At 53.1% G+C, this 25,219-nt stretch overlaps 1 long non-coding RNA gene across 1 annotated transcript; it reads right to left on the minus strand.

The window, feature by feature from the left end:
* Positions 1-11,037: 11,037 nt before the first annotated feature.
* LOC134556852 (uncharacterized) lies at positions 11,038-12,619 on the minus strand. The gene is made up of 3 exons (XR_010081945.1): positions 12,512-12,619; positions 12,233-12,380; positions 11,038-11,597 (listed from the first exon to the last, which is right to left on the minus strand). It is a non-coding gene; the product is annotated as an uncharacterized LOC134556852 (long non-coding RNA).
* Positions 12,620-25,219: the final 12,600 nt, after the last annotated feature.

Consider the following 25,219-nt stretch of genomic DNA (forward strand, 5'->3'; position numbering starts at 1 on the left):
AAGGTCGGTCTGTCTCCAGCCATCTCCCCCCGCACCCTGCACTTCCCGAGTGCTCTCCTCTCTCCCCCAGCTGTCATCTCCTCGCTGCTGAAGGAGGTGGGCGGGAGAACACGCTCCGCGGGAGATGGCTAATCTTCCGTGGCGCTGGTGCTCGGCGATGGGAGCACTCAGCTGCTCTGGCATCCTCCTCCACCTCTCCTCCCAAGGTCAGGGGGAGAAACCCCTCCGTGGCTGCCTGGGAATGCTGCTGGGGGCTTGGGGTGTGCGTGGGGAGCTGGACATGCACCCCTTTATCCCCAAAACCAGGGGCTGCACCCAGCACCCTGCAGAGGACAAAACTGCTGCAGCATCCCCTTCTTCTGAGCGGGGCAGGACTGAGGTTTAGGGGGTCCAGGGGGTCCCTTCTGCTGGGGCAGGCAAGGTGAGGCAGGGGGAGCCAGGACAGCGTGGGTGGTTCTGTCACAAACCACAGCACCTGGTTTTCCAGAAGTTGCATGTGAAGTGCTGCTGACTTGGAGCAGCTGGCAAAAAAACTGGAAACAACCCCTCTCCACCCCAATCATTATTTAAACAGTATAAAGGTCTCTGTAAATGTTTAAAACAACGTGGCTGTGAGGGGAAGGAGAAAAGACAAACAAGTTTGCTGTTTCAGCTTTGCAGAAACAGATCTTAATTTTTGGCAGGGTTTTATTCACCCAGAAGATCCAGCTGCTAGCTTGCTTTGGGAGGCTCCAAGTTCATAATCACTTCCCAAACATCTTCTTCCAAGAGGCTGCAGTTTGGCATGGGCACCACCTTTGATGTCTGTGTTTGGTCAGGGCCTCATGCCATAGGATCCCAGTTCAGGGCACCTCTGCAAGGAGTCAATGGCTGTGAGTGCTCGCTCCCAATGGTGTTTTGCTTTCCCAGACCTAAGATCTATGGTGGCCAAAGCTCAACAGGAGCCAGGGAGCTCAAAGGAGCAAGGTGTTATGGGCTGGCTGACTGCTGGGGGACCTTTCCTACATGTCAGCAGGGCAGGAATCAGTAGCCCCCTGTTCCCTGCGCACCTCTCCCTGTTCCAGGCCACTGCCCTTCCTTCCTCATCTGTCTTAGCAGCACTGCCAACACCTGCTGCATTACCACAGCAGAAACCCTGTGTAATTCCTGTTTAAATACACAGCTGGCACCATGACTTCAACTAATTCAGCTTTTTGCTGTTGAAAAGCTGGAGCTGTATCCTGGTTTGTCTCCAGGCTGAGAGGGAATTGATCTGAAGCACTGGGCATTGCAGGCTGCTGGAGATCCATGGCTGCTCTGCAGCCTCCATGCAGATCTGATGCCCTGGGTCCCAGATCCCAAACCCTGGAGCATTGGTCCTGGAGCAGGACCATCATCTGTGTGGGCTCTGAGGGAAAGGAGGGCATCCTGCTCAGCATGAGGGAGACTTTGGACTGGGAAAAAGAGGGTTCAACCATGAGGAAGATGAGAAACAGGTCCCTGGAGTGCAGAGGAGAACTACACTCCCCACTAACTTGCCCAAGGTCTCAGCTGGTCCCCAGCTCCCAGTCAGGCCTTGCTTCTGCCCAGTCCTACCTGCTCTGCTCCTGTCCAACCAGGGAAGGATTTTGTGCTCCTGCTCAGTCTTGTGTTGCCCTGGTGTCCTTCTGGCCCAGTCCTGCTCAGCCTCATGCCCAGCTGTGGGGTGTAGATCCCCTCAGCCCCCAGGGCAGGGTGGCTGCTCTCTGACCTGAGTTGTTTTGTCCAGTGTGTGCAACCTGTAGTGCTACAGAAGTGTGCTCTGATCTCCTGTGTTTGCTCTACAGCCTCTGGAATGGCATTCCTGCCTCAGCTGTTCAGTCTGACAGTGGTGCTGGGCTGTGATCTGAAGATGCTGTTTCCAGAGAAGCTCAAGTACCTGTTGGGTGGCTAAAGAAACCTTGCTGGTGCTGAGGTGTGTGTGGCTCTCCTCTGTAGATATGGGAGTAGGATGTAAATGATGGTTCCTCATACAGCCAGTCCCGCCTGACTCTTGCTGCTTCTGTTTCTGGAGTGACCTGATCCAAAACAGAAAGACTGAGATCAGCTGGGCTGGCTTAGCTCTTAAGCAGGCCTGCTCCTGTTTCCTGGGACTTCATATAGTTTGATTGGGAAAATTCTGATGCTATTTTCAACCAAAGCCTGAAGAGTGATGTGATGGACCAGCTGCCTGTGTGCTGTCCTGCCTCCCTGGAGTCCTCTTCTAGTCAAATCAGTAACTGCCCACAGACTGCACCAGGGAAAGCTGTTGCTGGGGTCTCCTTTGCTTTTCTAGCTTCAGCCAGCTCCTGTGCAGAGCCTACACTGAGATAAAAGAGACTGACACAGTGTGAAACCTTCCTCCTCTTCAGCAGATGGTGTTTGTGACAGTGGACTTTGCTTGTGTTGTTGTAGCAGAACGGCCTGGGCTAGCCAAGAAACAGAAGGAGAAGCTGCAGTCTAGGCTTGCTGGAACTGGCTTGTTGTGTAAACCTGGCCTGAAAGCCTGGATCACAAAGGAATTCTTGATCTTTCAGGGACTGGGTTTCTCTGTCATCTCCAGCTTACAAGCTAAAGCACTGTCGTGACTTGCCTGCAGTCAGCAGCTCCAGTGGCTCTGAAGCACTCTCGGCAATCTCCTGGGAATCTCAGTGAGCAGGGAGCTGATGCGTGTTGCAATGTGAACTTCATGTTACCTTCACAGAAAACCTTAATGCATCTTAAGTGGGGCTAACCTGGTGTTGCTGCCTTAGGCTTTAGCAGATCAGCACTGCGCCTGTCCTAGCTGTGAACTCTACATGCTTCATGCCTAAAAATCCTCATGGTCAGAGAAACTGCCCTGACCTGAGTGAACCAGGGGTGCTGCTGAGCCTGTTCCTGCATATCCTGCTAAAATGATCACTGAGGAGGTGAAGCTGAACCTCCATCAGACCCATTTCTGTCAGACTGAGACTGCTGAGCACTAACTGCAGTGGATGATTTCAAGATAAGCCTCAGTCTCAATCAGGGTGAACAAGAAAAACATATTGCCTTCATATCGTCTGAAGTCTGCCTTCTGCACCACGACTGAGGGTGGAACCCTGTTATCAGCAAGGAGCACGTGTCAGCTGGCATAAGCCCTCCAAGAAACTGGCTTGCCAATATTTCTGTCCTTATTCTATCTATCACAATCAAGATGTGAGCGAACACAGAGCATGTGTTGTTCCTTCAGCTGAAAGGGGCAAGAAGTCATGTGCTTTGAGGCTGCTTGTGCATCTCAGCAAGTTCCAGGCTTCCAGAAACATTTTCTTCAATTTTCTTCTGGTTATCTCTGACTATCTCCCTACTTCCAACTCTGCCAAACCACAGCAATGTATGAAGAAATTGGTGAGCATGGCAGGGAGACTATTGCAGGCTCTGTCCCACATTTGATTAATACCTGGGAGAGATAATAACCTTCATGGGGAAAGGGTTATGTTCATCTGGGAGCTCTGCTATTCAAGCACACAGAAATCCCATGGACACAGATACCTCCACATGCAATCCACACTTGGCCCATGTGTACTTCCCTCCTTGCCAGTCTCATTTTGATAGCACCAGATTTCCTCACAGCACCTGGGGACAAACTTCTCCTAGCCCTGACAAGCCTCAAAAACTCTTTCACAGCAATGTGTGAACTTCGTGTGCTCCATACCAGCTCCACCTACCTGCCTCTACTCTGCCCGGGTACAATAGTGACAACAGGCCTGAGCAGGTAGGAGGACACTGGACTCGGGTGCTGGGGGGTTCAGCCAGAGTGCACTGTTCCCCACAGCACTGCTTTCAGCTAAAGATCAGATCTCTCTTCACCTCCTCTTTGACTCAAATCCCTCAAAGTGGTGCCGTATGGATGTGATCACAACATTCATTAGTCTCTGTCTGAGGCCCCTCATGCTGCAAAATCCCTGGAGGGGATGGGCTGGAGTGGGATGGGTTTTGCTGCTGCTGAGATCTGGTGGTTTTTCCCCTGGGGTTTCAAGAAGTTTTGTTCCACCCATGAAAAGTGCCAGGCGTCAGGGGAAGATTTGTTTCTTGGCAGCTGTTCCCGTTTTGCTCCAGAAAACCGATGCTGTGCTAGGAATGCACCGTGACTAAAATGCCTCTGGGCTGCTCAGGTCAAATAGCAGCAATAGGGGAAAGGGGGGACAGGAGAGCAGTTCTGCTCAGCAGAGAGCAAACAGGAGGGCTGAGCTCTTTCATTCTCCTTTCATCCTTTCCTGAGCCAAATACCTCAGGATCTGAGTAGCCTGAGGGCGAGGAGGAAGCTGGGGGTTAGCAGTCTGCTTCCTCCCACCTCTGGCAGACCCGGAGCACAGGCATGCACCCTTGGCTCTGTCTGTTCCTGCTCTGGGAAGCTTTGACACTGTCAGTCTCATTGCTTTTGAGGTGGTGTCTGATCTCTGTGGAGAACAGACCATGCTCTCTCGATTTGTTTTGCTGAGAGCTCAGGAAAGCTTTCAGGATCAGAGGTTTAAACAAAGGGTGTGACAAGCAGCGACAGTTTGGGAAAAACACAAGCAGCAAAAGGTTTTGGTACTGTCAGAGAACATGACAGGCAAGTTCACAGCCCCTGCGGGCCTTTGGCTTCCTGTTTTCTTTTGCCAAACTGAGAAAGCAATCCTGTGTGGTGACAGAATTGCAGGTGGTGACCCTGTGGAGGGCAGGGCAGAGTTGGAGATGCTGAGAGCAAAGCAGCAAGCTTAGGCAGGGACTGGGATGGGGAGATGTTCTGCAAGGGCTAGAGAGGATGCCGTGAGGCATCTGGAAACTTAGCTCCTCCAGCATGCTCAGCTCTGTCCTCTGCACTGTGGATGCTGAAATAGCTCTCAGGGCATCTCCTCCTGCTGCTCAGGGGCTGCCAGGGCTGATAGGAACATCTGGGGCTGAAGAGTGGGGGTGAGAGGAACCCAAAACTTGTCTGCTCACCCTCCAGCAGCTGAAGATGCCAGGACTGGTAATGGGGCCACTGAGCCTTGGGTGGTGCAGTGTGGGGGCACAGCCCTGAGGCTCCAGCCCCTCAGTGCCACTGCAAAATGGGTCGTCCCATCAAAACAGATCTCGCCTTGTTCCCAGACTAAAAGAAGGGAGTTTGTGATAAAAAGCTGCAGCTGGTCTTTCTAATCTTCCACCAGCGTCTGCATTAACTGTCAAGACAGTGATTTCCTTGATGCTGAGCAATTTTTTTCTGTGCACGCATCCAGCTAATCAATTAAGTTTCTCAGCAGCTTCCTCCAGCATTCAGGCTTGGAGGGTGGAAGGAATTTGTTATTCTAGGCACTGTTGGAGAGGCATGAACTGTACTAAAAGCAAATTGGTTGCGCTTTCCAAGCACTGACACTCTTCACTCACAGCTTGTCTTGCTGATCCTCCTCTCTGTGCCTCCTCCCTGCTCTCCTGAGCAGCTTTGGGTGCAGCCCTGGTCCCACCAGCTCACACAGGACTGGCCTGAGGCACATCTGCTCAGCACAAGCTGTGTCCAGCTGTGATGGGGCTGGATTTTTGAGACACTCGTTGTCCCAGGCAGAGGCATGGGTGTCTTCCTTGGGGCAGGGCCTTCCTACAGCAGGTCAGTTTGGCTGTCCAAGGGCTGAATGGTGGTGGTTTTTCTCTCACCTGCTTTCCCAGCTTCAACTGGTACAAGGTGGCAAGGCTGGGTACTATGCCACTGTCATGAGGATGTGCCAGGGTGTAGGTTGATTTGTCCCTCAGCTTTTCCCTCTGCTAAAAAAATACTCTCTCTTGACGATTTTGTTCATTTTTCCTTCTTGTTTTCCTCTTTCTTTTGTTGCTCCTTGCCCTGCCTAGGTGTGGCCCTCTGCATATAGGGGCAGATGCCATGGGATGGATTCACACCCGTCCCAGGAGCCTGGGGCTCCACCGAGCTGAGCACGGCACTGAGAAAGGGAAGTGCAAGGATCCAGCAGAGTGGGTGGAGGCACCAAGAAATATGGGGAATTTGGGGTGATCTTGGGAAGATTTATGGACGGTTGAGAAGAATCTCCTGCCAGATCAGATACACCCTGGCTCTCTTCTAGTGGGAATGGGGATGTTTTTTATGAGTGTTTAGCAATGCAATGGCTCAAACATGGGAGTGGCAGGGTTGCCGGAGTCAGGAGGGCTGCAGAGGTTTGTTAGGAGCACAGCCAGTTGTGTAAAACTCCTCACTCCCCACTCTCTGGCCTGTCAGGACATACGCACACATCCTCCTGGGCCAAGGAAAACTTGGCCCCAGCAGAGCAGGGCTGGGTGGCTGGTGAGCAGGGATGGCCACAGCCTGAGCCCTGGAGGTGAGCAATTTTCCATTAAGGGCAGCCTGGCAGCCTCAGGAATGCCTGCTCAAAGGCTTCCCTGCGGATCTGTTGCCCAACATGTCATCCTGCTAGGAAATCTCAGCACGGAGGATAAGGAGGAACTTGGTAAAGAAAATGAGCCATGCCTTCAGAAGGTTATCTTTATCAGCAAGAGGATTTCAGCCACTTTCAGTCCTGTTGCTGCTAATGACATTCCTCCTGTAGGTGAAATCCCATAGATGTTCTGCTTGGGAAGTGGTTTGGTGAGCAAGGAAAGTCAACCCAGGACCCCTGCTGCCAGTCTTCTTTCCAAGCTGTTACACAATACTGTTCTGGGATTAACAAACCAAAAACATCTGGGAATAATCAAAGCTATTTGGGCTCTGAGAAAGCATGGCTGGAGAAAGTTTGAAGGAAGCAACTTGAAAGCTCAGCACTGTTAAAAACAGTCTGGAAGCCCTGAAAATTAAAACTAGGGTAACATCTACAAAGAGTGAGGAAGTATCAAAAGAAGGATCTAATATCCTCTGAGGAGCAGAGAGAAGCTGGAATGAATTGTAATGCTTGAGCTTCTAAGCTACAGGGTATTCAAAAATTGCTTCAGAACAAACAGATCTGCCTTTCCTGCGGTTTCCCCTGGCATGAGAGCACAAGGGAAGACCAGGGGTCTGGCTTAAAAGCAGCTTGGGGATTGGAAGCGTGATTTAAAGAGAGATAATTGCAATCTCCAAAAGCCTGTGAAGGTGGTGCAGAGCCCACAGTGAGTGGTGGGTCAGGGGGGACTCAGGGCACACAGCAGAGATTCGGGGCTCAATGACATCCCTGGCAGGGAGGCACCAGCCAGAGCACATCTGGGTAAAGCAGGAATGTAACCTGCAGGCTTTGCTTTGCAGAGGCAGGATGTGTGCCTGGGCTGACTGATGGCAGTGCCACCACAGGTCGTGATTCCTGGGGGATGCTCCTCTTTGAGGGTGGCAGTGCTTCGCTGTCTCCCACTGCAGGGAACATGCTCAGGTCTCTTCTGGTGGGAGCTCAAACGATCCTGGGCAGCTGGAAACACTGTCCATGGGGTGTGCAGCTGGCAGCAGGGGCTGTGGTGCTCTGTGGGCTTGCTGAGCTACCTGCAGCACTGGCCCTGCTCCTTCTGCTTCCCTGCAGTGGCTCAGGGAGCCAGCCCTCACCGATGGAAATGCCCTCTTTTAGCAAAGATTTTGCTCTTTTCCTCTTTTGATTCCTTTTTTAGGAATCAAAGTCTGTCCATGGGAAATCTCAGTGCTGCTGATTTATAGAAGCTTTAATCTTGGAAGGCCTCTCTCAGTGCTTTCCATTCCCTCTCATATCACTTTACATCTCCTATTCCCGCCCCTGGCTGGGTATGGGGTACAAGCCCCCAATATCTCCAAGAGATGGAAAAGCAGCCTGGATGTGGGGAGAGTGAACACACTGCAGGAAGGACAATGGCACAGCCAGCCACCACAGGAGCTGAAGAAATTGCTAAAGATTTGGGGAATCCAGGTTTACTGCATCCTCTGTGGCAATCTGGCCTCCCCAGCATCCTTGTAAATGAGAAACCACATAAGCCTCACACACTGTTATTGCTTCAGAGCATCAGAGTCCCTCACTTAGGATAAACATTCTCATCTCCAGCAGAGCATGAATAACATTAAATGAGATAGTTAAAATGTTTCAGGCCAATTATAGCCCTGGTGTAACTTCGGCAGAGTTACACCAGGGATTAATTTGATCGGGAGAGCTCTGCCTCCTGTTCCAAACTGGGATTCCAGCACGGGTAATTACATCCTGCCTCTCTGCACTTCCTCTGGAGTTTTAATTGGGTTGAATGGACTCAGCTTCTGCTCTTTTCTCCAGAAAGCCATGAAATTTCCAAACTGCTGCATGAGCGGAGGGAGCTGTGTGCTGCCTCTCTGCCATGCTGGTGTGGGCCAGGTCCTCCCTTGATGTGAGTGCACAGCAGCCTGCACCCCACTGTGCCTTCTGCTGGTAAACTCACCACCCCAATCTTATGTTGGGGCTCCAGGCCTCCCATCCCAGCCAAATCCCAGCCCAGGACCCCTGTGCACTGAGACAGGCAGCTGGACTGTCTCCCCCTTCCACTTCCCAGCCCTCTTAGTAAATCAGCATTAATGAGGGACATTTGACCCTCTCTTTCCCTGAACAGCCTCATGAAGCATTTTTGTTCCATGAGATATTTAAGAAACTTGAAGCAATTTCCTCTGCTTTCTTCTACTTCTACTGTAGTTTTTTTGGTTGATTTTTTTTTTAAGGAAAAGTTATAGGCTATGCACAGCCTTTGGGATGCCTCAGGAGTGGGAGCAGAGGAGAGACAGCAGGGTCTGATGTGGAGGGGATGGACCAGACAGGGCAGTTGAGATGAGGTGACCCCAGTCCTGGTCCACTTGGTTTGTGGAGAGACCACGTGTGCAACTGAGACAAGAGGCTCAGAGCTGGGAAAGTGCACATCCGGGCTGTGATTAGGAATTTAATTGGGAAGGAATTGAATTCCAAGGTATTATCTCACTGAGTTGGAGCAATTCAGAGCCATACATCCTCCATAGCCAACTGTACACAGGGGCGACAGCAGAGGGAAGGCTGCTGGGAACAGTCTCCCTTGCAGATTTCCAGGACTGCTGTGTGGTCCACTTCCCTTCTCAGAGAGAAGTGATGAAAACAGACAGTCAGATAAACCCTGGGGAGCTGGGCCCAGCAAGGCCCCACAGCTTCAGCCCCTCCTCCAGGCTGTGTGGGACTGCTGGTCCCACACCACCTCCACCCCCCAGCTGGAGGTAGCCCACTCAACGTTTCATTTCCCTTTTTAGTTTTTCCCAAGCTGTATTTTAGTGGGGACAGAGATGGAAAGAAGAAGAGCAGAGATGTCACAATCCTTCCTTCCTCCTCCAACAAACAGCATTTCCTCAGTGGGATCACAATGTGGGGACCACGTCCATCAGCATCCCTTGGAAAAACACTGGTGACACCATTCCTGACCTGTGAGGGCTGCCATCACCCATTCTGTGTTTCTCATGAAGTGGAGGGTGGTTTTGGCCAGCAGAGAGGACACGATGAACGAATTAAGCAAATTCCCACTCCCACCCACCAAGGGCCTTGTGGGAGCATCCCAAATCTTGGTGCAAACAGCAAACACCTCGCCGTGGCCAGCAAGGCTTGCGCAGTGCTGGCTACAGCCACGCACCCGCTCTGAGCTCAGCTGCTGGCTGTGGCTGGCTGAGTAAATAAAGAACATTTCTCATGAAATCCACCCTCTCAGAGGTCCCCAGGCTGGGAGCTGGCCTTTCCATGGCTCAGGAAACCTTGATCCCCCAAATCTACAACTCCCCCCTGCAGCTGATTTAGCAAGCGCTGTTTGCACACCCAGGCTTGCAGGACAGTGACCCTGTCCCAGCAGCCCCACGACATTTGCAGACACCATTTCCATCTGGCCCCATGTTGTCACTTCTGGGAAGTTTTGAATGCTAGTCTAGAAGGTGAGAAAGGTCGGAGTTATTGATTGAGAGGTCCAGACTGAAATCTGGATTGTTACTGAGCCCAGAATGTGCCTGGGCTAACCCTGCAGATCAGGTCTGAAGATCAGGGCTTCCCTCAGTGAGGCTCTGCTTCAGTCTTTGGGGGTCTCATGGCCCTAGCATGCACCCATCATTCTTGGGGCTCCTCTCCATCCTGTTTCTCACCTTGCAGATCCTCCTTGTTGCTCATTTCTGCCCACCCAGACTGAACAGCACCTCTGCAGCTAAGCCCTTGACCTTTATTTTCCCTTAAATCAATATATAAAAGCCATTCTACAGCAATACCAGCATGTCAGGGGAATCCAAGCGATTCATATCATCAGAGGAGCTGATTCTGCTTTTGAGGCTCAATCCTGGTAAGCTTTTGTCTTTTCAGATTCCAATCTTTTCTGTGCTGCCTTCAGCACAGCGTTGCATTCATCCCCTGCCCCCCTTCCTGGCATTATTGACTCAGTACCTTGCTTTTAATCTGCTATAAAATGAAGGTAGCTCCAGGTAAAACAAGTTTTATTCCTCCTTATCATAATACTTCTTTTGCCAAAAAGAAGAAAAGAAAAATGTTTAACATGAGCTGAGGTTGAAGAAGCTTAATTTAAAAACTTACAGGGAAAGAAATCTATTTGGAAAACTCCATAGACATTTGTGAAATTCTCAATATGGAGAACCAAGGTGCTGGCAGCTCTTGTCCCTATGTCTGGCCTCACCTCCAAGGCAGGGAGGTGACCCTACAGCCCCAGGGTGGTGAGAGGGTGCTGACATCAACCAGGAACATCCTGCACAGGAGACACATCCCAGGTTTCTTCCCCACCATCAGCCTCTCTCCTTCCCCCATTCCCGTGGCTGTCAGAGGTGGCTGGCTCTCAGAAGGAGCAAACAATCTGGTTTGGGTGCAAACTGGGTCTATTTGGCACTGAAAATTCATGCCAGCTGTGGTGAGGCCAGCACAACAGTGCCCATGGAAAAGATTCAGCTTGTGACTACCTCACTCACCAAAAAACCAAAGACCTGTCTCTTTCTGTCTAATATCTATTTGCAAAAGCTTTGGGAGCTGCTTTTCCAGTTTGGTTGCAGCTGATGTTTGCGAGCCCACCACTCCCAGTGACTGATGAGCACACACTGATAGACTTTTCCCATCAGAGCATTTATTTTTACAACAGGACACCGAGTCCTCAAACAAACGAAGGCTTGCACAAGAAATTGTCTGCCTCAGTTTGGCAGCAAACAGGAATATTTCTCTTTATTCTAAACCCAAATTTTTGTGGCTAAATAGAGCCAAAAATATATCTCACCCCACTACTTCTTCCAGACACAAGACATCTCTGAATGCCGAAAGCAACTCTTCCCCTGCCACAATGGACCAAATAAACCCAGCACAAGACTGGTGCTTAGGAGACGCTGATGTGCCTCTAATGCTGTCATCTACAGCGAGCTGTGCCTGCAAACTGATCTTTTATTAATGGATTTATATCCATGGGAAAGCTGCAGAGCACGTGAGAACCCCATGGCGGGGAGCAGGACCCCCGATTGCTCCGTGCTCTCAGCTGGGGCTGCTGGCCATGGCCCAGGGCTCAGCCTCAGAAAGGCAAATTTCCTTCCTGCCCCAGCTTCAGCCCAGAGCCTGGTCCTCCCTGAGCTGTGGGAAGGCAGCTGGGTGCTGTGGGTTTGTTGCTGTCGTGGGTTGTTTTGCCGAGGGTTTCAGCAGGTGCTGAGGCTGGGATGTGCTCAGTGCTGACTGCAGAGAGCAGGAGAGCTGCAAGATGAGAAGGAGTCACAGTTAACTGGTGAATTGTGGTTAATTGTTGAGAGCTGGGACAGATGAGTTTGGAAGTGTTGGGGGATCTGCCAAAGGAAAGGCAGGGCATGGTGAGTCCCTGAGCTGCCCTGGGCATTCAGCAGCACCCAGGGTGGGATTAGGAAAGGCAGCTCTGGCCCTAATTTCTCCACATAGCCCAACCCAGTGTCCCATCACCCTTGATGCCAAAGATTCCCTCCCAGAGCCACGGCAGTGGTGTGTGAGTGACCCAAAATTTGCTGGGCACCCCAGAACCGGCCCTCACTCCCTGGGGTCACTGAGTAGGACACAAAGCCACATCAGTCCCAAATCCCACATAGAACCACGGTATGGCTGAGGTTAGAAGGGACCTTACAGACTATCTTGTTCCAACCCTCTTCTACTCGACCATTTTCCTCAAAGCCCCATCCAACCCATCTTTAAACACTTGCAGAGGTGTGGCATCCACATCCTCTCTGGGCAACCTGCAGCCACCTCGTGCACCCCATCCCAGCTGGATCACCACTGGCTCTGCTGCCTTTTCTGTGCCTACAAGATGCTCCTGGCATCCAGCAGGTGGGAGGCCACAGAGAAATGCCTGGGTGTGCCCTCACCTGGGAACTGATACGCTATTGAAAGTAATGCAAAAATGGAGTTTTCCCTTCCAATCCAGTCATTCCAGGTTTAATTTCCTTTCTCCAGAGCAAGACACTTCTCTTGAGACTTCACAGTCTCATCAATAGGCAGGAAAACCAATAAATCCTGGATGAAACACACAAAAAAAATCACCATTAAAATAATTGAAGGTGAAGATCAGGCTTTTGCACGTCCTTCTCCCAGTTTCCTCAGAGCTGCATCATCCCAGATAACTGCTGCCTCCCACCTGGCCTTACCCCAGAGAGCTGTTACGTGGTGTGAGGGTCAGAGCCAGCCTCTCTCCCGGTCTCTTCCTCTCCCTCGGAGTGCCTGGGGACAGAGGAGATGGGGTGAGCTGTGGGCAGTGGTGCTGATTGCAGCCCCTGTGTAAAGGGAAGTGGTAACTTGCTCCAGTAAGGGGGATTTTTGCACTGAAGAGCAGAACCCTCAGAAACAGCAAACCCTTCTTTTCCCCACATCCCTGCGGCTCTGCAGAGCATCATGCAGCAGCAGGGATGAATCTCCCTTACAGGGGACCAAGCAGCTCAGCTCCAGCCCCACAAGGAATTGCTGCAGCACAGTTTAGCCTAGAGTATGCTGATTTTATCCAACAATTCTTTTCTTCTTCCTTTTTATTTCCCAGGAAATAAATAAATCATACAAGTTTTCCATCACCCACCCTCCAGGCAGCTGTCCCCGTATCACGGCCCAGGCTTCCCCTGAGCTTTGGAACTGGGTCAGTGAGCAGCATCCAGCACTGGTTCTTCCCACTGAAATTCATAGAAAGCAGATATGGCCCCCAGCAGCTTTGGAGCAACTTTGCCTTTTTTTAGCACAAATCTCAGCCAGCCTGGGGTGGGCTGGAGGAGCAGGCCATGCCCAAGCACAGCCCTCAGAGGCACCAGGGGATCTCTAGCAGCTCTTCCCTGCATCCCTCTGCCACGCTGGTCCTCATGGCTTTGCATCTTTGCTACCTGGTGGGGAATGGATGTTTTTGAACTTCCATCCCCTGCCAAATTTGGCAGGGCTCAAAAGCAGACTCAAAAGCCATCTGGGGGAGCAGGTATGGACACACACACACAGAGCACACAGCACTTGCTGCTGGGGAAACCAGGCAAAAGAGGGAGAAGCTTCATCCTGTGATTGTGCCCCTGCTCTTCTGACAGTTTATTCTCTGCCCTGTTATGCCCATGGTAAAAGGGAATTTGTTCTCAATGGGTTGGGGACCAGAGCCTGGGACAGAGCTTGTCTCATCATAGGGAAGGTGGCTGAAACAAGTCCAGGGGCCTCCTTAAGCTGCCAAAGCAGCCGTGCAGAGACCAGAAGGAAATGTAAAACCCATCCCTGCCTCCAGATACCATTGGTTTTTCCACTTGTGCTCCTTTGCAGTGCTAGAATTTGGGGTCACTTTCAGTAACTCACTCCAAAATCAGAAGGAAAAGCCAGAGACACTCTCTGAGTCACTGGCATGTTGTTACCAAGGACACTAAGGTTCCTGATTTTGAAGAAGAGATTAATTACATTCTACAAATAGACATTTTATCTGCACTGAAGAGCAGCAAGAGCAAGTTCTTTTAGCGTGGCTCATTATGTATCAGCAGGTAGTATTGTGACAGATGTAGGAATGCAGTCGTATTGTCACTGGGGTTTAATCATCAGAGAGCTGTCTTCCCCAGGTCAGCTCCCTGTGAGGATTTGTAATATTTACATAGCACTTGGGGCTGGCTTCTTTATTGCTGGAGTCTGTATTCACTCGTCAGTCTCTCATTATGCATGTGCCAGTATTAATTGCATTTAGAAATGAGATTCTAAAGCAGAAGTGAGAGCTATTTAGACCTCCATTCAGCTTGAAAGACAGCAGCCTTCTGTGTGACAGCTCTCGAGATGTTCTTGTGCTCAGCTCCCTCCCCAGCTGAAAAGCAGGTGTTGGGAGAGAGTTGGTGTCAGAGGCTGTATCAGCACTGCCTTTTGTGCATGCCCAGACATTTATATAACCGACAGGATAATGACTCCGCAGAAGTGGCACAGAATTGACCCTTCTGGTACTGGATTGGAAACAGCCAGGGAGAGAGTGGATCTGCTCAGCTGCTGTGCAGATATGGGGGAAAGCAATGCTGAGTCTCCTGTGGAAAGAAGAGGGCTATTCCTTTGGTGGTGGGTTTGGGGGTTATTTATCAGCTCGCCTGTGCCTGCAGCACTTTGGGGCTGTGTTTGTGGCCCTGCTAATGTATTTAGAGTGCAGGGAAATTCGGCTGACACTTGTCTGTGCCTGCCTGCTGCCAGCTGATTGCTCCAGCCTGGAGAAGCAGAGCCGTGTGCCACTGCTGCTGGCTGCCAGCCGTGCCTGGCCAGTGGAAATGAGGAGGTCACGTCCTGCCTCCCAGAGGGAAATAAGCTGGAAGGTTAATCGAGATAATGCCAGGCTACCGGCTCTGTTTTCCCGAGCCAGGACTGCAGAGGGTCTGGTCTTGCCTTGCAGCACAGTGTGTGGGGCACGACGAGGGTGTTCTGGGGGGAGATCAGCACAGGCACTAAACACTTCCTCTCTCCATGGCCCTGGCTCCCAGTCCCAGGAAAACAACCCCTCTGGGCCCAGGGTGTTCATATCCAGCCTTTTGGGAGGGGACTCAACAGCAGGAAAGCAAACCCATGTTTCACTTCCCAAAACACCTCCTTTGCTTTGCCATAACCCTGCACTGTCCCACCAAGCCTGAGACCTCTCCAGGAACTCTTCGTGGAGGACATCTCACAGACCTGGCTCTTTCCAGATGGCTCCTTTGTGTGACCTGTGCCCCTTTGGGTGCTCCTGTACACCCTTGTGCACTCAGTCCCCTGCATCCCCCCATGCTGGGCTGGCAACAAGACCAAACCCGTGTTCCAGCAGCAATTTCTACCTCCCCAAACCCAGGAGCAGCCGTGAGCAGCTCCTGCCAGGAAGAGACTGGAGGGGAAGAACATGAGAAAGGCAAACAGAGCAGACATCCATAGCCAGCCTTGGCCCCCAGCCAGGACCTTCTCGTTAAATATCACACAAAACAAAGAATAAATCACTGCTTGTTGAGGAAATCCAAGCACTGCAGCCCAAGGAGTGCCTCTTGACCTCCCTGTCTCTTGACAGCAGGTTAGTCCAGGATAGTGTTCCAGTTTGCTTTTCAACTCCAGCAAAGGATGGGGATGGCAGACCTCACAGCTGGGATGCTGGGAGGAATCCCTTCAAACCTCTGTGTTTGAAATGGTGGCAGCCAGCTCCACTGGCCAACACTAATCCCATGGCTGAGCCCCCCAGCTCTGTGAGGGTGGGCCAAGGACAACCTGTGCCATTCCTGGCAGGCCCAAGGTATATAAATAGAAGACAGGGACGTGAAGGAGGTCAAGTGAGCAGGGGATTTCACATAATCTGATCTTGCCGGTGCTGTTCATTTGTGTCCTCTGCTCAGGATGCACGCCCTGCTTCACACACGGGGACGTCAGAGGCAGAGGGTTGATCCTTCACCAAGCCAGGTTTATCCCTTGGAACATGTGGGCTCCTGACTTTTTCTTCATATGTGCTGTTTCTCAGGGATGTCTTTCATCCAGCAATCATCCAGAGCAGTGCAAATATGCAAAATCCTAGTCTTTGTTGTTGTATAGGGTCTTGGTGCCTGAGTACCCTAAGTCGTCTAGCTGGCCAAAATCCAGCTGGATCAACAACCGGTGCCTCAGGTGTATTCCTGGCCTTGAGGATGCTGCCTGCCCTTCATGAGGTCCACTGTGCCTTGGTCTCCTGTACCACTTCTCCCCAATCTCTGCCCAGCAGCATATTTTTCTCTTGCTTCTGCTGCTTTTTTTTTCCAGGACATGGAAGTCTGCAAACAGAATCTCTCGTGGTGTAAAGCTGTCAGTGGAACAGCTCTGATTTATGCCAGCACCAAGCAAGGCGAATAGATGATTGTCCAAAATAGATCAAGTAGAAAAGCTGTTAATAGCCACTGGTCTTTAATGGTGAGAGCAATTAATCACCAAAAGAACTAATCTAGGAGTGTATGGATTTTCTATGGGCTGCATCCAAACCAGGTGCCTGTCAGAAGACAGGGACATGAAGGAGGTCAAGCTGCAGCAGGGCTTGGAGCAAGTTTTTCCTGTCCATGCAGGTCTGAGTCTCCCTCATGCTCCCAGGTCCCTGCCGTGATGGGAGCCCTTGTGCTCATTCCAGCTTTTGGCTGCTGGTACTGGCACCAGCCACATTCTCTCCCTATGCTCTGCTGCTGCTGTTGATGATGATGATGGCAGTGGTGGTGATGAAGCCAGTTGGGTGAAAGGGCTGACCAGGCTACAGGCCCTCAGTTTAAATGTGGTGGAAGGAGTGCTGATCCTGCCTTGAGTGGAAGCAGCCAGGGCAGCACCACACCTGTCCCAGCCCCAGCCTTTTCAGCTCCAGGCTCTTTCCTATCTCCTCATGCACAGATTTGTGTTTTATTCACTGCTTGCTCCTAAGCAGCTGACCCCTCACACTGCTCCCCCAGGCAGGGTTTGTGCTGCAGCTGGATCTGCCTGTCCAGGGCAGGGGCACTGGGCTGTCTGCACGCTGCCAGCTCTGGTGCCATCATTCCAGGTGACCTGTCCCCCAGCCATGTACCTGCCCTTTCCTCCTGCAGCTTCCCAAGGGATGGACCTGCAGTCTGCCAGCCTTGCCAGTCACCCCTGTACCCTCTGCCCAGAGGCAGCCCCCACCTCTGCAGCTCATTTGCTCACTCAATGAGTGTTTAATTCAGCCGGTGCTGCAGGTAGCACAGGTACAGCTGGGGGCACAGAGGCCAGGAGATGCCTTCCCTGCTCTGAGTCTTATTTCTCCCTCTACTGATTTAATTGGCTCATTAAGTGCCAATTTGACCTCCCCACCTTCACATGTCTCCAGTCTCCGCTGGTAAATAGATTTGTGCGTCTCCAGCGGAAACCTCCCGAGCCGAGCCTGCTCTTGGGGGAGCGAGGGCGATGCCGGGGCCGGCCGGGAGCGCGGCCCCGCTGCCGCCGGGCTGCAGCCGAGCGAGTGCGGGAAGGGAACAAGGCTCCCTCCCAAAAGACACGGGGAGCGGCGGTGGAAGCCACAGCCGCCGGCACCGTGCCCATGATGCAGCGGGAACGCACCGAGCAGGAGGTGACCCTGCCCTCCTGTCGCAGCTTTGTCATTGCCTTGGTGTGGGACTGCAGCAAGTCCCTTCCCATCTGCTCCCTGCCTTCGCCTTGGAGCCGGGATGAGCGTGAGCGTGTGTGTGAACACGGAGCACAGCGCAACAGGGTGAGGGGTGGCCGCTGCTGGCTCTTCTCAGAGCCAACATTTAGCTGATACTCCCGAGCGTTCCACATAGCCAGACATTCATTCAACCTCCCAGAGCTGCAGGGATGGAGTAGGACCTCCCCAGGGCTGTTTAACACCGGTTGAGTGTCAGTGTCAGCCTGGTGATGTCCGTACAGCTGAAATCACCGCTCGATCTCCTCCCAAGGCGAGGCATGAAGACAGGCAGGCAGCCAGGCTGCAGGACTGCTCCATTTGGGGAACACCTTGATCAGTGCATGTAAAAGCATCCCAGAGGTTCATCCCGTTGCACCAGACTAACAGGAGGACCAGTCCTGCCTTTCCTCCTTGCTGGCGATGGTGCATCAGAGAGGAGAGCACATCACAGAAGGCTCCTCTCTACCCAGCTCGAGCGAATGTCTCCTGCTGTCATCCAGAGCACCAAAATCAGAAGGAACCCAAACATCTCCTATGAGTACAACATAGGCTGAGGAGTGATATCCTCCACCCCAGGGCCCCCCACCCCCCTTCCAACCCCAGCCCCAGAGCCCTGAGGGGACAGGAGTGGGACAGGAGAGGACATACGGTTCGACTTTGTTGCAGAAGCGGCGCCGCAGCAGGAGGACCAGTGGACCCAGGATCAGGATGGTGGTGCACATGGTGCTTCCTCCATTACCACCAGTGCCCACAGCCCTTCATATCCCTCTGGAGGCACTGCTCAGCCCAGGGCTGTCATACGTGCCTGGCTGGCCTGTCACCCCAGCTCATGGGCACCTCTACCCAGCAGCCACCTGAAAGCTCTCAGGGAAGGTTTTAGGAGGAATTAAGGCAGGATCAGATGTATTTAAGAGGCAGCAAATGAGGACGCTCTCCTCTGACCTCTGGATGGGAGGGAGACCCGGAGCTGGTCTGTGAGCCCTTGAGCATTTAATTGGTTTTGGTGTGTGGTGTTCCTGCCCAGGCTGGTCCCAGCCCTGCACCTGGGCCAGGTGGGTGCTGTGGATGACGTGTCATGGACCAGGCCAGTTCCCACTTCATCCACCCCATGGCACCCCCAGTCTGTCTTCCTGCCCCCACCACACACCACTAGGGTTGGGTACTCCCCTCTTCTCTCCCTTTCCCGTGTGCCTCCTTCCCCTCTGTGGCCACCTTTCCCTGCTCCTCTCTTCCCCTCCAGCTCCTCCATCCCTTCTCCTGCCAGACCTGCCTCAACCCGCTCCCCCCGTTCCTGGCTCCAGTAATCTGACAGGCTCAGATCTGCCTGTAATTCCCTGTGGACCCGTCTCAGCCAGCTGATCCCAAGACCTTGTCTGCATCCTTTCCTCATCCGGGCTGGGTTTGCCTCCTCCTCCCTGCTCTCCCATGGCTCAGCAGCACACACACCTTTCTTCACAGACCAGCTCTGGCCCTGTGCTCTCTCCCAGATCTCCTTGCCCATCCCATTCTCTTGCCAGGGAAGCCTTTCCCTCCACTCTAAGCTCCAGGAGCAGGGTCCCAGCTTGTTGTCCCAGCTCAGCCTTTTGCAAAGCAGAACATGTTCTGGAATGGCTTTGTGGGTTTGGGTTAAAGAGAACAACTGGGAAGCACCTCTGCAGGAGGGGCAGGGGGAAGAGCCCTGGAGCAGGCAGAGGGCTGTGGGGTTTTGCCCCCAGGTGGGGTTTTGCCATGAGGGTCCTCCAGTGACTGCTCCAGCCCCCACTCCCAGCACTGCCTGTCCCACATGGACATCGTGGCAATGGGCTCTGATCCATGGAGTCTAACACTGTTCCTCATCAAAGCTGGGATGCGTCTCCCTTTGGGGCTGTGCACACAACTCTGAGAGTTGTCCCCATGCCCAGCTCCATTTTGACCCCAGGGCATGAGACAGGGGCTGACATGGGATGGGCATTGGCCTCAGCAGGGCAGCTGAGAAAAACCCCAGTCTAGGCATTCCCATAACTCAGACAGAAAACAGCTTCCTCCTGCAAAAGGGTTTTGAAACCAGAACCAAAACCAAACAACCTGGATGGGTCTGGGTTCTTTGAGTGCTTTTGTCTGAAAGAAAGCAGAACTGAGCTTTCCAGGAACCCTGGCTGTCCATCCCCATCCAGCCAGGGCCAGAGATGCCCCCTAAGTCCAGCTATGGCAGGGGCCTGGGATAGCTGTGGTTAATTCTCTCCTGGTGGATATGTCCTCTCAAAGTACTCCAAGCCCTGAAAACAACAGTCTCAAGCAGCACTTGAAATGTCAGTAAAACTAAATTCCTCTAAGGCTATCCAGTAAACAGCCTCCATCCCCGAATGTGGGGGTCAAAGGGGGCAAAGGGGACGGACCTGGCCTTGTTACTGGCAGCGGCAGGATGGGAAACCTTTGTGAGAGTGGTGGGAGAAACATCCCAAGCGTGTCCTGGAGCCAGATGGAGACAAGAGTGAATAATTCCTTCCTGAGTGTAGGTCAGGCCGGACGGAGGGTGCGGAGCTGCCTTACGCAAGGCACGGGGGAGCGCCTGGGGTGGCCAAGCACCATGTCCCGGCCAGCCCTGGAGCACGCTGAGCCCCAGGAGCATGGCCCGGTATGCTGGGAAGTCACTGGAGCCAAACAAACAGTGGCTCCTGGCTAAGCTAAAGCCCGAGAGGCTGGAAAGACCTTCTTTTCCCTGGCAATCAGCTTTTGTAATCCCTGGGAGGACATTGCTGCTTGTGAACTCTTCTCCCCTCACCGATACCCACCCAGGCTGACACCAAAGTCCCCATGCTTGCACCCCAGATGCTGCCTGAGGCCCTGAGCTTTCACCTTCAGGGACTTGTTTATGACACACAGCCCTCCCTAACCAAACAGGGCACCAGCACTGGGCTGCTCAAACATTCCCCTGTGGGCACGAGCCCTGGGTGCCCCCCGGGTGTGAAAGGCAGCCCAGTGCAGGGGGCAGTGCCTGAGTGCTGGCCCCTGCACTCACTTGCTGACCTCTGCAACGCAAAAATCATCTTCTGGAATCGATTGACTTTGGCACTGAGGTCATTGGGTGACCTTAGCAGCCAAAACTCGCCCCCATGAGGGAACATATCACCTCCAAACACTCTTGATTGATGCTGAGATGCTTGGTTCAAAGGCAAGGTAATGTGAGCAGATTAGTTAATGCTTCTTGCCCTGGCCCTTGAGAGCAGAGCTGAAATGACAGGGCAGGCAATGGGTTTTGAAGGCTTTGCTTTTTTAAGATATGAATCAATGAAGCTGTACAAGGAGCATGGATAATGTGTTCAGAATAAAAATCAGGGCTTGTCTTTGAACCGGAGCGAAGTCTCTGATGGTGTTTACTTCATGTCCTGGCACCAAATGTGAGATGATATGAATACATTAGCTTATTGGCTTTCCTGAGCAACCCCTGCCATGCTCAGACCAGCTTCAGGAAGGAAAAGAAGAGCAAAGAGAATCAGTTTGGAAGTGTGGACTTGTTTCCCAGTAACCCTGTCACCCTTGCTTACCAGTGAAGGGTCTGGCTGTGACAGGGGCTGTGCTCCAGGGGGGAAGAGCTGGGCACTGGGGGTGAAGGGGAAGGTGGTGATACCAGAGGCTGTTCAGGATCTGGGGAAGTTTACCAGCTGGCTAATGCCTTGTTCATGAAGCCCTGTGCTGCTGGATCTGTCATCTGCTTCCTGAGTGTCTCTTGCTTCATCTTGGCCAGTTGCATCACAAGGTTTCAGTTTCTTCAAATCCCAGTGTAGAACCGGGAGTTTTTGCAACATTCCCAGCCCAGGAACAGGTTGGTCTGGGTAGGAATTGTTCTCCAGGGTTGTCTTGGTAGTGTTTCACCCTGCCCTGCCCTGCCCTGTCCTGACAGAGAGCCCTGGGCAGCACCAGCCCCACTCCCAGGGCTCCTTCCTTCCTATTCCCCTGGATTTCCTAATCCTTGGGGGTTTTCAGAGTGTGTGGGTTGGCAGGGATTTTTTGGGGAGGAAACTAGAAAAGCTGTCATGAGGTTTAGGGTCATGAGGAGGTTGTGCTGTCCCCATCACACCCAGTCCCTCCACCCTGCCTGCGGCTGCCAAGGGTCTTCATCCCATGCTCCCATCTCAGGCATCACCTCAGTGCTGCTGTCCCAGTCCCCAGCGTCCCACACCTTCCTGCTCCACACGTGGGGGTGCTGAGCTGAGAACTGGAGCAGCTGCAGCATTTGGGGTCCCCTCTGGGAGCTGGGCCTTGGGGCAGGGGTCACTAAGGGTTTGCCCTGGTGGCACCTCAGTCTGCATAGAGCCACATTTGTTGGACTTGGACCCAGAGCAGAGGAGCCCTATTCCCGTGTAAGAAGGGGCTGGTCGTTCAAGCACGCTCTGCACAGCTCCGGCAGCACCGCCTGCAGGCTGGATTCCATCAGCAGAGCAGTGTCTGCTCCCGGCTTTGCCTCTCACCGCAGCCCAGGTAGCACAGGGCTGCCAGGGCTGGGAGGGGACAGCAGCTCCTGCCATTGTCACTTCCCTGGCGCCTCTCTTCCCAGCCAAGCTGAAGACACGGAACTGGGGAAACCCCAGTTTCTGAAACTTCAGGTCTTTCCGAGTAAATTGGTGACAAAGCCTTCCAGTAATGACTGTGTGAGTAAACCGGGATCACCCCTGCCTCGGGATGGAGATCCAGGCAGCAACCCAGCCCCAGACGGATCTGGGGGGGTCCTGCTCCTGCAGCCCCTTTTGCTCTCCAGCCTGGTCCTGCAGAGATGGCTCAGGCCACAGGTACTGCTGGCACAGAGCTGCAGCATCAGGATTGCACACGGGATCAGAGAAGCTGGGGGAAGGAAACCTGCAATAAGCACAGAGCATTTGTACAGGCTTTAGGCTAAATCCTTCCCTCCCTGGGTAGCAGCACTGCAAAGCCAGTTCCTAAAGGCTTGTTATTCCTTTTCAGGCCAGGACTTTGCAGTTGACAGCAGGGCTGTATTAGGAAAAGGGAGAGAGAGCCCTGGCCTGCTGAGAGCATTGCTGGGTCAGCTGGGCTGGCAACCAGAGGCTTTGTTCCAGCAAAGGTCAGGGTGACAATCCAATATCTGCAGGTCGGATACTGCAGCAGCCTGGAGTGGCTCTGGGAAGAGAATGAAGGAGGAACACCCAACTTGGCATGCACCACACTGGTGCCTTTGGCCTTACTCCACTCGGAATCCCAAAACTGCTCCTGTTCTGGCCAGGTTGTTGTCTTGAGGTTCTGGAGAAGGGATTCTCACTGCACCCCTGCAATCCTACCAGCACCAAGGCCTTGGGGCAGCCCCTGCAGCTCCTTCCCAAAGCACTCCCTGATGGGTCTCATGTGGTGTCTTCCAGTGACCACCCCAAGTAATGGTGTCTGCAGAAGGTCCCAGGGAGCTGACATTGCAAGGGACACAAAAAGTGACCTGTTAGTCAAATAACAGGGGTGTCCCCACGCACCAGGAAGGGTGGACTCAGACCCAAGGTCTGGATTTGGGGTGTCTGCCTTCGTCTCAGAGACAGTGGAGAAGTCAAAGGTGGGGATATGCCATCATCCACATCCCACATGCTGTGGAGCTGAAGTCTTGGGTTTTTTTGCCTTCACCTCCCACTCAAGGATTAGGAGCCAAGTACATTTCTCATTGCACCCAGCACACGAGAGGAGGAGAGGCACCGTGGGAGGGCACGGGAGGAGTGGGAGAAGCCGTCGGCAGGTGGGCACAGACCCCTCAGAACCATGGCATGCCACAAACAGAGGCTTGGAGGGACTGGAAACCTCCTCACCTTTTGCAGCCAGGATCAAGGATGGCTTGAACAAGCAGTTGATCTCTTCCTGCTGTGCAGAAGCTCTGGGGGAAGCAGGCTCAGGTTCAGCAGGGACAGGGCACCACAGTGTCACCCCATCACGGGGACAGGTCCACAGGAAGGAGATGGAAAGCAGGAGGGCTGTGATGCTCAGCTGGTGAGCAGAGAGGGATCAGGGTGTTGAATCAGGATCGGAGAGAGATGGATTGATTTCTTCAGTACGGATTACGCAGGCTGACCCCATCTCAGTCTCTGCACTGGTTGTGGGGACCAGGTTCTCTGTCCCCCTCCCTGAGCCCCATGGTGCTGGACTGCCCTGTCTGAGCAGCAGGCACCGTGCTGAGCTCCCCTGTGGGCCAGCAGGCAGCAATGGTGTCAACACAGCATCTTTCTCCTTCTGGAACCAGTCTCCTCCTAACCCCAAGCCCTTGAGAGCAATAGTCCTGGGAAACCATGGAAACGGGTGGCAGGCACGTGACAGCGTGTGCCTGCACTCCTGCCCTTGATTTATGTCCCACGTCTGGGACCAGACGCAGAAATGCAGAAATGTTGGGATCGTTTGGGATTTTGAGGCGGCAGAGAATCACCCCTGCTTTACTCCCCATCTTCTTTTGTGGAGCAGGATGGCACATGGGAACAGGGCTGGGCTCCTGCCAGGGCCAGACGTGATGAGCCCAGAGAGGGAGGCAGAAACCTGGAAAAGGCTGGGGGATTTCTCACTTACTTTTCTAATGTTTTCTAATATTTTAATATTTTTTAATGGAGACTTTTGAGCCCAGACTTTTGAGCCTAGACATTTTGACTCCTGGTGCGAGGGAGTGAGGAAAAGCGCCTGCTGCACCCAGGAACCACGTGCTAGGCTGTGACACCAGGTACAAAAACTCAAAGATTTCTTTTCTTTAAACACACAGCAAGTGATAACCAACTTTCAACCCAGGTTATCCCCCCAGTGTTCATATTGGTCAGGATTTGATTTTTTCCCTTTTTGAAAGCACTTGCACTGCAATGCAGTTTTACTTTGGGTTTAAGCTGGGTCTCTCTGGATTTAAGCTAAGTCTAAAGCATCTCTTCCCCTGCACCTCAGGGGAAGGTGATAAGCTTGACTGTGCCATCCCAGGTCCGGAGGGGTTTCTCTGGTGGCCTGGTGACCACCTGGGGACATCGTAGTTAATGTTTAAGCTGGGGCTCATGGCTACTCATCCCGGTGGCTAATGGGCACAAGGAAATCCAATCTTGGTGAAAATCTGATGGTTCAGCAGCTGGTGGTGGTGTTATTGGGCAATCCCTGACCTCTGGCCGGGTCAGGCTGGCCACGCTGCTCTGTTGTCACACTGCAGGGTTCAGCAGCTCGCAGCTGAGCTTTGCTCTCCAGCCAAGGGGCTCACTGCTGTGTGGGGCTCCCAGTCTGTCCCAGCACATGTTCCCTGGGGAACCCACAGTGGGGGATCTGTGGGCAGCATGTTCTCCACCAGCTCTCATTAGCTCTGCAAGAGCAAATTTGCTGACACCACCAGTCTGGCGGCTGCTAATGGGGAGGTGGCCGAGGCTGGTTTGGAGGAGAAATACAGCAAAAAGCCTCGACAGCTCTGCAGTAACAAAGCTGCAGCCCCTCAAGGGGCTCAGGCAGCCCCCAGCCTGGCAGAGCGGCACCCACAGCCCGTCTGTCCGTCTGTCGGTCTGTCCGCCCGCCTGCCCTGGCAGGGTGCGCAGCGCGCTCGCTGCTCCGCCGGTCTCCGATCCCCCCCTGGGGGACTCGCGGTTATTACAAGGCTCCGTAGGATTTTCCTGCTCCCTGTGCAAATGGACTGCCCTGTGGGTTTGACATGCCGGATCGTTAGGGAGCTGGGAATGGCATTTGAGTAAAAACCAGCCCCAAAAGCACACCCACGAAGGCGGCGGGAAGCCTGGAGTGGAGGTGTTCCCTGCCAAGGCGCTGCCAGCAGCGATGCAATCCACAA

The sequence above is a fragment of the Prinia subflava genome, chromosome 12 (genome assembly GCF_021018805.1).
Source record: "Prinia subflava isolate CZ2003 ecotype Zambia chromosome 12, Cam_Psub_1.2, whole genome shotgun sequence".
NCBI lineage: Eukaryota > Metazoa > Chordata > Aves > Passeriformes > Cisticolidae > Prinia > Prinia subflava.